The sequence below is a fragment of the Phyllobates terribilis genome, unplaced genomic scaffold (assembly GCF_046119375.1).
Source record: "Phyllobates terribilis strain yellow unplaced genomic scaffold, ASM4611937v1 Scaffold_10__3_contigs__length_209671492, whole genome shotgun sequence".
Classification (NCBI taxonomy): Eukaryota; Metazoa; Chordata; class Amphibia; order Anura; family Dendrobatidae; genus Phyllobates; species Phyllobates terribilis.
Window position 1 is genome coordinate 140727624 of NW_027362770.1, and position 12517 is coordinate 140740140.

The 12517-nt window shown below is 43.7% G+C and overlaps 1 long non-coding RNA gene across 1 annotated transcript in view; it reads right to left on the minus strand.

Moving 5' to 3' along the window:
* Positions 1–6286: 6286 nt before the first annotated feature.
* LOC141164505 (uncharacterized) overlaps positions 6287–12517 on the minus strand; it is a 55455-nt gene continuing 49224 nt past the window's right edge. Inside the window, exon 4 of the long non-coding RNA XR_012250922.1 lies at positions 6287–6305. This is a non-coding gene — a long non-coding RNA (uncharacterized lncRNA). The remainder of the gene's footprint in view (positions 6306–12517) is intronic.

A 12517-nucleotide genomic window follows, 5' to 3' on the forward strand; every position in this document is an offset into this window, starting at 1 on the left:
ACGTGATTGGTGTCTTCAAAAATACTGCAGCATAGTCCACCACCCTTACATGTCTGAAAAACCTATCATAAAACGTTAAAAAGAATGAACATAACAATTTGTATGTAAAAACGATTCGCTGTACATATGTTCAGGTTTTTGAATGTCTTAACCACTTCAGGCTTCTAAAAGCGCTAAGCGGTTAAAAGAAGTGACATCCATTCTTCTTGGCATTTTCCGCTCGGGAGGCTCTCTGTACTTTACAATACAAGTCAATAGGAAAGCTTTGGAGTGTTATGCCATAGTTTTGCTTTTGAAAAAAAATCCTAGAGGTTTCTTCAATATTCTATAGAGTGGAAAAAACCCACAGTAAAAAAAAAAAGATAGCAGAAAATCCATAGGAAAACCCTCCATAAAACCACCTGCAGTCAAAACTGTGTGAAGCGTCTTCTGTTTGAAAAACTCTGTGGGTTCACCTGAATTTAAAAGAAGTTACATGCACATACCCCTTGGAAGTTTTTGGAGGAGTCTTTGAGTTCTTAAAGCTGACCTGTCATCAGGATTGTGCTCAGTAATCTACATACACTGTCAGGTGGGCGACATTACACTGAATAAAATGATGCCTTGGTTGATGAAATCCGTCCACTGGTTCTTGTGTAATCTTTACTTTCAGTTTGGAGATAAGGATATGCATGTGCTTTGGAGCAGGACTATGGGGGGGCGCTCTATCTCGTGCTCTGCTTACATATTCATCTGTATGCTGTTATGACAGATCACTGTGTCTTCACTTCACTGACTGACTGAACTCGATGAACTGTTCCACCAAGCCACCTGGCCTTCCCTCGTCTTCAGGAGAGAGGTCTCTAACTTCTGTCCCCAGCGTAGCCCGAGACAGGAACTGGCACCTCACGGGATGGCACCTTCTCATTTGACACTGGCACCTCACAGGATGGCGCCTTCTTACTTGGCACCGACACTCTGTCACCGTGCAGTAAAGTGCTCTATTCAACTTCCAACCGACAAATAGCGCGGTCTCTCATGCCGCTGAGTGTCCCATGTCACAGCTCTGACTTTTGCTTGGTGGGGTTCACTTTAGATCACCATCTCGTTTCTCTATCTCCTCTGCCTGTTTTCTTGAGTCACACCTTAATGGTCGGGCCTTTTCCTTCCACTTTGTTTTACTGCAGCAGCCATTCTTTGCTGAAGGCTGGCAGTTCCAGTTCCGACACTCTCTCTGGTAGGTTTAACTTCTGGAGGGCTCTACACCTCTTCGCGCCCTTTTGTTTCTTCTACGCCCACGATGGATGGGACCTTCTTGTTGTTCTGCGCCACTAACCGCCACTGTCTGACAACTGTCTCTTGACTTCATCAATATACATGTTCTGAGGCCAGATAACAACATTAATATTTTTATCTGAATATTGTTATCTGACCTAAGAACATGTATATTGATGAAGTCAAGAGACAGTTGTCAGACACCTCTTGTTACCAGATTCTTCCATCTGACCCTACCTTTATTTTTAAAAACAGGATGACTAAACTACTCAACTCTGCCAGTTCGCACGGCATGAAGGAACGTGACTTTCTAACAACACATCACCCTGTGGTGCCTACGCTGTATATGCTGACAAAAATGCATAAATCTGCGCAAGTACCCCCAGGTAGGCCCATTGTGTCTGGAATTGGTAGTCCCTTTGAGCGCCCTTGTACTTACCTGAATTTCTTTCTACAGCCGATTGTCCTTGCCTTGGATTCATACCTGAGGGATTCCTCAGATCTGATTCAAAAACTGGAGGATTTATCTGTACCGTCAAAAATTATATTGGTTACCATGGATGTTGAATCCTTATACACAAACATCCAGCACAATCAAGGTATTAATGCTGTGACTTGCTTTTATGAATCTTTACACCACAATTAGGAAGCATGACTCCTTTGGTTTTAGACCTTCTGCGTCTTGCCTTAGAAAAGAACCATTTCATATTTGATTGCGTTTTTTACAGGCATGCATTCGGAACAGCAATGGGGGCAAGGTGGGCCCCATCCTATGCCAACATTTTCATGGGTTGGTGGGCGGAGACACATATGCACAAATTACCAGCTTTCCGAACGCTTGTGTTGCATTGGTTTCGTTATATAGACAATATCTTGCTGTTCTGGACAGGTATGGAGGATGAATGTATTCGCTTTATTGACCAGTTAAACCATAATTCTTGGAACAACAAATTAACTCCTTCCCTGTCATCCTCTACTGTAGATTTTCTAGACCTGAGGATCTCAATTGAAGATACCTATTTGGTTACTACTTTGTTTCTTAAGAGCACAGTCACAAACAGCCTTTGCCACTATTCAAGCTTTCATCCAGCGCATTTGCGCAATGGTATACCCAAGAGACAATTTTTGCATCTTAGCAGAAACTGCAGCTCAATGGATGAATTTCATCCTCAGTCACATGATCTTACCAATAGATTTTTGGCCAGGGGATACTCGTGCCAGGTCATCTCGCAAGCATATGAACATTCCCATCAGAGGAATTGACAGGAGCTACTTAGACCACGAACAAGACAACACGCACCCTCAATTTGATTACTTCCTTCAACAATCAATTGCAGGACATATACCGTATTTTGGAGGGAAACTGGGGTATTTTATTGAGTGAACCAAGATTGTCTACATTCATCTGTTCCACCCCAAAAATGGTGGCTAGAGGTGTGTGAAGGCAAAAGGGCCAACAAATGCTAAGCATTTCTGGGTACTCCTTCAAGATTGTTGGAAGACCATTTCCGGTGACTACCTCTTGAAGCTCATCAAGAGAATGCCAAGAGTGTGCAAAGCAGTCATCAAAGCAAAAGGTGGCTACTTTGAAGAACCTAGAATATAAGACATATTTTCAGTTGTTTCACACTTTTTTGTTAAGTATATGATTCCACATGTGTTAATTCATAGTTTTGATGCCTTCAGTGTGAATGTACAATTTTCAAAGTCATGAAAATACAGAAAAATCTTTAACCCCTTAACAACATTAGACGTACTAATACGCGTCTGTGCCCTGGGACTTAAGTGCCAGACCCGTATTAGTACGTCATGGCGATCGCGCGCGCACACAGGCTGTGCGGGCGCGATCGCCGCCGGGTGTCAGCTGATTGTCACAGCTGACACCTGGTACTATGTGCAGGGAGCGGTCGCGCACCGCTCCCAGCACATTAACCCCCGCGATGCTGCGATCGCAAGGGGAGGTGGCAAGGGGAGGTGATCGCAGATACTCACCTCCTCTTCCGGCTTCCAGCGCTGTCTGCCGTGGCTTCCAGGATGTTGACATTACGACCCGATGTCGTCATGACAACATCCAGGTCACCAAACAGCAGGAAGATTTTTTGGACATGCGCAGTGCATCTCCAAACAATCTTCTCCCTGTCCAGCGCTGACAGCCTGCATGTCACAGGGATGGTGCTGCATTCCTGTGCCATGCAGGCGATCAGAGAAAAAAAAGTGAAAGTCCCATAGTGGGACAAAGTAATAAAGTATGCCTTCAGTGTGAATGTACAATTTTCAAAGTCATGAAAATACAGAAAAATCTTTAAATGAGAAGATGTGTCCAAACTTTTGTGTGTGTGTGTGTGTGTGTGTGTGTGAGACCGGTCCTCTATAAGGGTCAGTGGTATAGATAAGGAAGGTATTCATGGTAAAGAGTCTTCACTTGTATACTTCATTGTATCCTCTCCATTTAATAAGGAAAATGTATTTTTCAGCTCCTGACCATGTTCCTTTGAGGATACTGCGCTCCCAAGTGTATTTGTGTTTAAAGCAATATCCAGAATCTTTGCGGGAAGCCGAGGTGATCTGTGATCTGCAGCCACAAAACCCAGAGGTGTGTATACGTGGGCTTTACAATACTGCTATATACTCTGCAAAGCAGGGGTGTATCTGGGGGAATGAAGGATGCTGGAAGTTGCAAGTGCACCAAGCGCTAAATATGAAGGGGGTGGCTGGCCACGGTATTTAAAGTGGGTATTCTGGTAAGAAGAAGTTGTCACCTGTCCATGAGAAAGATAACTTCTAGATCAGTGGGCCTTCCACCAATCACCAGAAGGGGCACACTTTTCCCATTTAGAATGGAGCGCAGAACACGTAATCGACCGCTGCTCCATTCATTCTCTATGGGACTGACCTAGTACAGAGCTCCTTTGGATAGGTGATAACTTCTTCACACCTTTCTGAAGAGGATCTTTCTCTAGATTTTTTAAAATTTAAACATAGTTCCTCCTCCATTTGCTGCTGCTCCACTGATTCTGGAACTGTTTTTATTTTTCTTCTGTACCCCTCTGTTCCAAAGTTATAACCCCCAGAAATAAAGATGTAAGTATTCTCTTCAAGCGACTGTGCTTTTACCACAGAACTTTGTGCCACAGGCTTTTGCTTTCTCTCTTCTAATGCTGACCAATCTAAGCATGACCACACAGGAGTTCTGTGGTTCACACCACGACCACACAGGAGTTCTGTGGTTCACACCACGACCACACAGGAGTTCTGTGGTTCACACCACGACCACACAGGAGTTCTGTGGTTCACACCACGACCACACAGGAGTTCTGTGGTTCACACCACGACCACACAGGAGTTCTGTGGTTCACACCACGACCACACAGGAGTTCTGTGATTCACACCACGACCACACAGGAGTTCTCTGGTTCACACCACGACCACACAGGAGTTCTGTGGTTCACACCCAGTTGATAGTGGGTCGCCGATGGATTGCTATGACAGCAGGTGGTCTGTTCAAGTGGTCATAAACTTGTAAAAAACTCATGAAAGAATAAAGTTACGTTAAAACCAAGCACACCAATGTTTTTCTTATGAAACCCTCTACCCATTGAAAAAAATAAAGTTGGATCCAAAATGGCCGACTTCAAAATGGCCGCCATGGTCACCACCCATCTGGAAAAGTTTCCCCCTCCCATATACTAATGTGCCACAAACAGGAAGTTGATATCACCAACCATTCCCATTTAATCTAGGTGTATCCATATAAATGGCCCATCCTGTATGTACATCTTTTTGCATGTTCTATATTAAACAGAATTAATTTTTACTGATACATATTGGCATAAATTTACATTAATATATTATTATTATGTAAATTTTATTGTCACCATTTGTTATTATGATGTCTCATTTGCTTATCATGGTGCATTTGGGAGCACCATGATGGCCGCCCATATATATATTTGCACCTGTATATTTCCTAGTAGAGTTTCTGCCACTCAGTCTGATTTGTGGTGGTTGAATCACAGTGTCCAGTTGCTTGCAATCCCTTGCTATTTTCTCCGTACTAACAGTGAACCACTACTATTGCGTCCCCGTGACTTCCGCCCTTGTATCATCTTGTGAGCGTCACTCTATTTTTTCGGCATTATTCTACATGACTCCCCATTGGATCGCTTTATACACGTGACCCCTTTCTCTTGTATGCCATGCCGATCAAACTGCGCACGCGCAGTACGTTATGGAAGATGCTGATTCTGACTTGCCGCCAACTGATAACAATTATATCATTATTTATTTATACTTATTTATATATAGACCCATCAGACCAATATTCATTGCACTTTTTCCCCTGAGGAAGCCAGACTTGTGGCGATACGCGTGGGGTTCGCCCCCCTCTTCTGCCTTAGTATTAACACTGGTTCTGTATGAATGCATTGTCCTTTATGGACCTTAACTTGATCTCAGTTTCATATTGAATTCCCTTTGCCTTTGTTCAGACATATGCATTATTTATTTATTTATTTAATTTATTTATTTTATTCACTTATATAGCGCCATTAATTCCATAGCATTTAACTGACATTATCAGCACTGTCCCCATTGGGGCTCACAATCTACATTCCCTATCAGTATGTCTTTGGAGTGTGGGAGGAAACCGAAGAACCTGGAGGAAACCCACACAAACACGGGGAGAACATACAAACTCCTTGCAGATGTTGTCTTTGGTGGAATTTTCTTTATATTCTTTGGAATAGGGTATTATAATAGAGCATTTATTTAGAATTTTTGCACTTCAATATATTGATGTTTCATCATGCCTATTTCTTCATTCCTATATACACATTGGCACTTTAATAGTGTTGTACATTATTGAGGCATTTACTGTTTTTAGGGTTGTTCTTTCCTGTGCCATATGTTGGACCAGTTGGGTCACAACTTTATTATAAGTTGTGTGACCAGTCTTCATAAGCTTTCATAAGCATCATTTGGAGCAGATTCCATTAGGAGCAGCTTGAAAGAAGTGACCTGCACTGTCCTTTCTCTCAGGCATTTTTCAAAACCTAAAGTAAGAAATTATTATTATTATTATTATAAGAAATAAATAAAAAAATACAATACTGAACATAGGAACAGCTAAGTGGATTTACAAAAGACATGAATAGACAATCAAAATACCAGAATAGGCATTATGTTGTTTGGTCAATTGGTCGCTGCACCGCACAACCTAAAAAAAGTGCAATAAATGTTGATCAAAACGTCATATGTACCCAAAAATAATATAAATAAAAAAATCATCTGGCCACAAAAAAAAAAAAAACGTGATACAGCTCCATTGACATACGGTTAAAAAAAAATTAAGTTTGGTATCACTGTAATCTTACTGTCCTGGAGAATCATGTTATCAGGTCAGTTTACTGTACATTAAACAGCATAAAAAACAGAAAAAAAAGGTAGAATCACTTTTTTTTTCACCACATTTGCTGCACAACAATCATTCAAAAGAACAATTGGCCTTACAAATAGTTGAATATTAAGCATTTTGTTTATCGCCCTTTACCAACAATGTCAAGTGTAAAAGGAGACATATGAAAAGAATATTTTGACACCGAGGTAAAACTGATGCATGATGACAGCCAAAATAATGAAGCCGCTTTTGCCACAGCGTTTTCTGCTCAGTGATGTGCATTTCATTTTGTGTTTGACAGCTGCTCTATGATAGAGAAACCTTAGATTTATGTTGAACAGAAGAAAAAAAAAAAAAGAAAGAAGAATAATCGTAAACAGAATGATTCTGGAGTTTGGAAAAGAAAAACATTGTAGTGTTTGCGTGATCCATGTAACACGTATTATTTTAGATCTAAAGTTTAGTATTACAAATAGTAACTGAACAGTATTTCTTTTGGGGTCTGAAATTTGTATTGGATTCATTTAATCAATTTTTTGTTAAGTTCTGTGTAGGTGAAGCTAAAGGCTATAGACATCTTTTGGCAAAGAAAAAAATATTTTTGGAATTGTAAGCAATTACCTTTAGTTAATACAAATGCACTAAGTTTTAGTCTACAAACTTCATTCGTTGGTATTCATTTTGCAGCCCATTTCAAGTTTCAGATTATATTTTGTGTCGGAGTGTCCCTCCAAGTAATATAGGCTGGATGCGAGGTCTGTGTTTATGCAGGTTGCTGTTTTCTTTACTTAATTTCATGTATCATCGCTACTCTAATTATTTACTTTCCTCTCCAGGTGCTTTCCTTCTTGCCTATGGCCTTTTTTTTCTGTGGCTTCTGAGATACTTTCTGTCCTGTTCACAATCCCCTACTTCTTATTGTCACTAACTCTTAGAGAAGGGAGGGAGGCCAGAGAGCCATCAGGAGCATCTCAGTGCCACTGTCATGATGAGTGTTGGGACTATGGGCGCAAGCTAGGTCCCTAGAACTAGGGGTGCCCTAGTCTATCCCTGTCCCCTTATTACTCCTGAAGGTGGAGATGCCGGGTTCACGTGCCTTGCTATGCTCCTACATCAACCCTTATCTGTCCCCTCCCCTACCCAGGGTAGTTGGAAGCTGAAGTGTCTAGGAACACACTAACCAGACAAACAAGGGAAGACAGACTGGGATAAATGAAAAAACAATCATACAAAATTTACACACACAAAACAACAGAGTGGGACACAAGGAAGTTTAAGGAAAGATAAACCAAATTGAAGAGGATGAGGATGTGCACACAGGCAAAGCTCAAAGCAACAATCTCCTGAACAATCTCCTAATGCCAACTTCAACCATGAACTACATCTCCAACTCCAGAACCAGGCAGTAAGAACTAACACTGGCAAACACTAAGTGCCAGAGGCGAGTATATATAGCAGAGGGGAGTGGCCAACACTAAACAGCTGAGACAATCTGTAGACCCTGTTGACTTGCATTGATCTTTCTAGTAAGTTTGAATGTGGTTCCTGTAAAATCTACTGGGTATACTGACAGTCACTGAATGCTGAGCACAGCCCTATTTGCCTACTCTGAACATCTAGTGTATCCCATATACTAAAGATGCTTTTTGTAAGTCCTCACAATAGTTAGTTAGGTCTAGTAGACAACACTCAGGGTTCTCCAGGAATGCTTTCTTTATTCTTTGCTGCTAAAAAATTGTCGCTAGATAGTTGTCATTGTCACTCCAGGCAGCGATTTTCCCATTTCTTTTGATGTCCCGCTGACACAGTGGTTCCTTCTCTTTGGTCACCATCGACATTATAGTGATTTGCAGCCTGCTTCTCGCTGCTGAATCCGGCGCAGGCATGACGAGAGCTGCGAGTGTGAGGTCATCACAGCAAGGAACTCCTGCGCACTTCAAGCAGCAATGATCCCCAGCGCTGGAGCTGAGACAATTGTTCCCTGCAGATTTCTTTGCATGCGCTGCTCTTGTGCCCCTTACATACTGAGTGTTACAAAATGTCACTATGGGACATTTTTGGACCAGAAATACAGTTGGTGGGTGGATGGGGAAATATACAGGAAACGAGAACTCAATTTATATATATATATATATATATATATATATATATATATATACACATACATACATATAAACACATACATACACACATGCACACACACACATATATATACAGTGGGGAAAATAATTATTTGATACACTGACGATTTTGCAAGTTTTCCCACCTACAAAGAAAGGAGGTCACTTCCAGGACTGTTTGTTATTCTGTTTACACTGAAGATAGATGATCCCAAAGATAAAAATAGACTGTTAACACTTCTATTTTTGAAAACCTTCTTACTTAGCAGCAATTTCTCCACACGTGCCCAAAACTTTTGCACAATACCAAGAGATGCATATATGCAATACATATACACAAGCAGGGCTGCAATCAGGGCATTACTGCCCTTACTGGCGTACGGGGCCCGGTGAGCAGAAGGCCCGTTCTTCTGCTCACCGGGCCCCAGCGGCAGCATTCTGCCAGTTTACTTACTGTGAACGTGCGTCCTCGGATGCAGGTTCACTTCAAATCTACTGCCATGCGGGAAGCTTCCCACACAGCTATAGTTAACAGCCGCCAGCCAATTACAGGCCGGCAGCTGAAGTCAGCGCACTGTCATGCAGGATGAAAACATGGGGGCCGGATGGGGGACATGGAGGACATTAGGGGCAGAATGGAGAGACATTGGGGGCAGAATGGAGACATTGGGGGCAGAATGGAGACATGGGGGCAGAATGGAAACATGGGGCAGAATGGAGACTTGGGGGCAGAATGGAAACATGGAGACATGGGGGCAGAATGGAAACATGAGGGGCAGGATGGAGAGACATTGGGGGCAGGATGGAGACAATGGGGGCAGGATGTGGAACAGTATTACTGTAGGGGCTAATTATGGAGACAATGAGGGCAGGATGTGGGACATTGTCTCCATTGTGGGACATTGTTAATGTAGGGGCTAATTAAAGGATATTATTATTTCTGTGATGTATTTTATTTTTGAGGATACTGTTTTCAGTGGGGGGGGTCTTGTTACTGTGCAGGGTGACATTATGTCACTTTTTTTTTCTTCATCTGGTGTAGTGAGAAGATGGGAAAAATTGGGGAATGTGCTCTGGAAGCTGCTCTAGATAACTGTGTTATTTTATGCAGAGACGTGTCCTGGCTGGAAGAAGTGATGGCGGTCTGCGCTAGATGAAGGAAAAAAGTGAAGATGAAGGACTTCAACTAGAGACGTCACCGGTGAGTCAGTGTGTTACCTGTATACTGACACTATACACTGTATACTATGTACAGAGATGCTGTGTATAATGGCACTTATGGTAATATTAGTATTCTGATTTTTTTAATGATCAGTATTGTAGTATTCGGTCACGATGTGGTGGTAATATGTGATATGGTCATAGTGTAATGGTATTTGTCCCTTGTATGTGGTATTATTGGTCATTTTAAAAAATGTATGTGACACATTCCTATAAATAAAAATATACCTAAAAAGAGTATTGGGTATTATAAAAAATGTTTAATAGGTTACAGTAGGGCCCTGCCAGAAGAGTCTACCTTGTCGTGGTGACGGCTTAAAAAAATCTTTTGGCCAAAACAAAAGCTGCTGGCTATATATGTGATCTGGTGTTCAATGGGAATTGTTAATGTGTGATTGGTGAGGACGGGGTGCAGAAGTGGAGTTTTCCCAAGAGTGGGCGGTGGGACTGTGGAATGTCCGAGGGATGGAGGCAGAGCTGGGGTGGAGCCTAGGTGGAGTCTCAAGGGGGCCCGAAAATTTTGCCAGTATGGTGCCCCGAAATTCCTGGTGGCAGCCCTGTACACAAGCATCTGTATTATTGCTGCATTATCTGCAAAAAATATACACATGGGCCCAAGAAGTAAGGGGGCCCATTTTTACCTTCAAATCAGCAAGTAAATTCTGTCACAGACACAAAGGGGGGCTCATCTACTGTTCTTGCACAGGAGTCCTCCTCCATATGTGTCCACCACTGCACATACATACATATGTAGCACCCCGAGGGCTCGGCTGCTACAGGGGTATTGCACCTCAGACCAGAGGTGTGATATTCCACTCCCGGGTAAGGATGGAGTGTGGACCAGGACTCGTTAAGCTGCATGCACCACACACACCCCATTTCCGAGGGACAGCTCAACGGTGCTCCCATTAGACAGAAGTGCAGGCACGACAGCATCTGTCCCTGGCTGGAGTGGGGAGGGGAAAGTACACCCAGTGGTGTAGGAGCAGATGGGGGTGGGTTTCTGGGCATAGGTAGGAGCCCATTGGTTGCTAGTCACCTGGGCTCGGGTGTTAGAGGGAGGTATATAAGGTGGGCACCATCTTAGGACAGAGTTCAGTTCAGTCAGGAGAAGAAGAGGAGAGGAGCTCAGCCAGAGAGGGCTGACAGGGAACTGTGGCTCAGTCTGGGCCCAGCTCCAGAGGCAGGCCTGGAGTGGAGGCCAGAAACAGCAGAAAGAGAGAGGAGAAGGAACGGAAAGGAAAGGAAGAAAGGAACTGGAACAGAGGAGAAAGGAAGCAAGGAACACAGAGAAAGGCCCAGAGACATGAGGACAGAAGGAACCCCATATGCCCAGGAGATACAGGGTGAAGGGTTGGCAGAGCAGGGTACCGGAACCCAAATTGGTGGAGGCGACTAATCCTTAGTCAAAACCGGAGGTTGTGACCACATCTTGGTGCGACCCCTCACTACATCCACCAGGAAGGCATACCGCATAGGGTCAGGGAAACCGGAGAGAGGTTTCGCCAACAGAAGGCCCGAGGAAGCTGGACAAAGGTGGGTCACTGGTGGGGACGGCCAGAGAAAGGTAGAGAAGGGAGTTCTGTGCCACGCTCTGGAATTGCCTGGGAGTTGACCGAGTCCCTCACCTGGTGGACGCAGCATGACTCGGGCGGTCCTACCTGCGCACAAGTGACCTGATAAAGAACTGTGAGTAAAGCATTGAAAACTGCAACCACACGTCTCTGTGTTTCATCGCCGCACCAGCACCATTAGCACTTGGACGCTCACACCATCACTACCACCATCATCTACTCTAGCTGCCCTGAGGCAATACTTCTCCCGTGGGGAGTTATCCCATTCTTGGCTGCGCATATAACATCAGCCTCATCGGTCTGCAGCGCAGCGGCGGTCCCCACTGACCGCAATCCACGGGTGGCGTAGTCGGACAATAACAATACAAATAGACTGCCACTGGTTTGACCACCCTGAGCCACGGACCGGGTCACCGCCACACGGAGACTACAACCCCCAGCGATCCGGCTCCGGGTGTCCCCCTGCACAGCACAGGCCCAGGGGGCGCGTCACATACATATGTGTGTTTATGTAATAAATATATGTTATCTAACGGGTAAGTTTCCTCCTTGTGGAGAGTGAGATGACAGGTCTGGCATGCCAGTATAAGGAGACTTAAACTCCTTGCATGCTCCTCTGAGAAATTAAATATGCAAATTGTCTCTTCAGAGAGGAAGAGGACTTGAACTCCAGCACTACCTATTGGAAGTAGCAATCCTAAAAGTCAATATCTATCCTTTAAAGGGAACCTGTCACTGCACTTCCGATCATGCACAGTGCGCCTCTCTGAAGCCGGCAAGGTTACACTTGACTTTAGAGGATCAATGAGGAGCGGGGAAGAAGCCCACAGGGGTGTGATAACATGCTAAGTGGGCCGACTAGTCTGGGGACACTAATGCCCTCTCGACTAGTCAAAGCCCTCATTTACATATCATAAACGGACTTTGAAAATACTTGTCAGTACCCATAAACA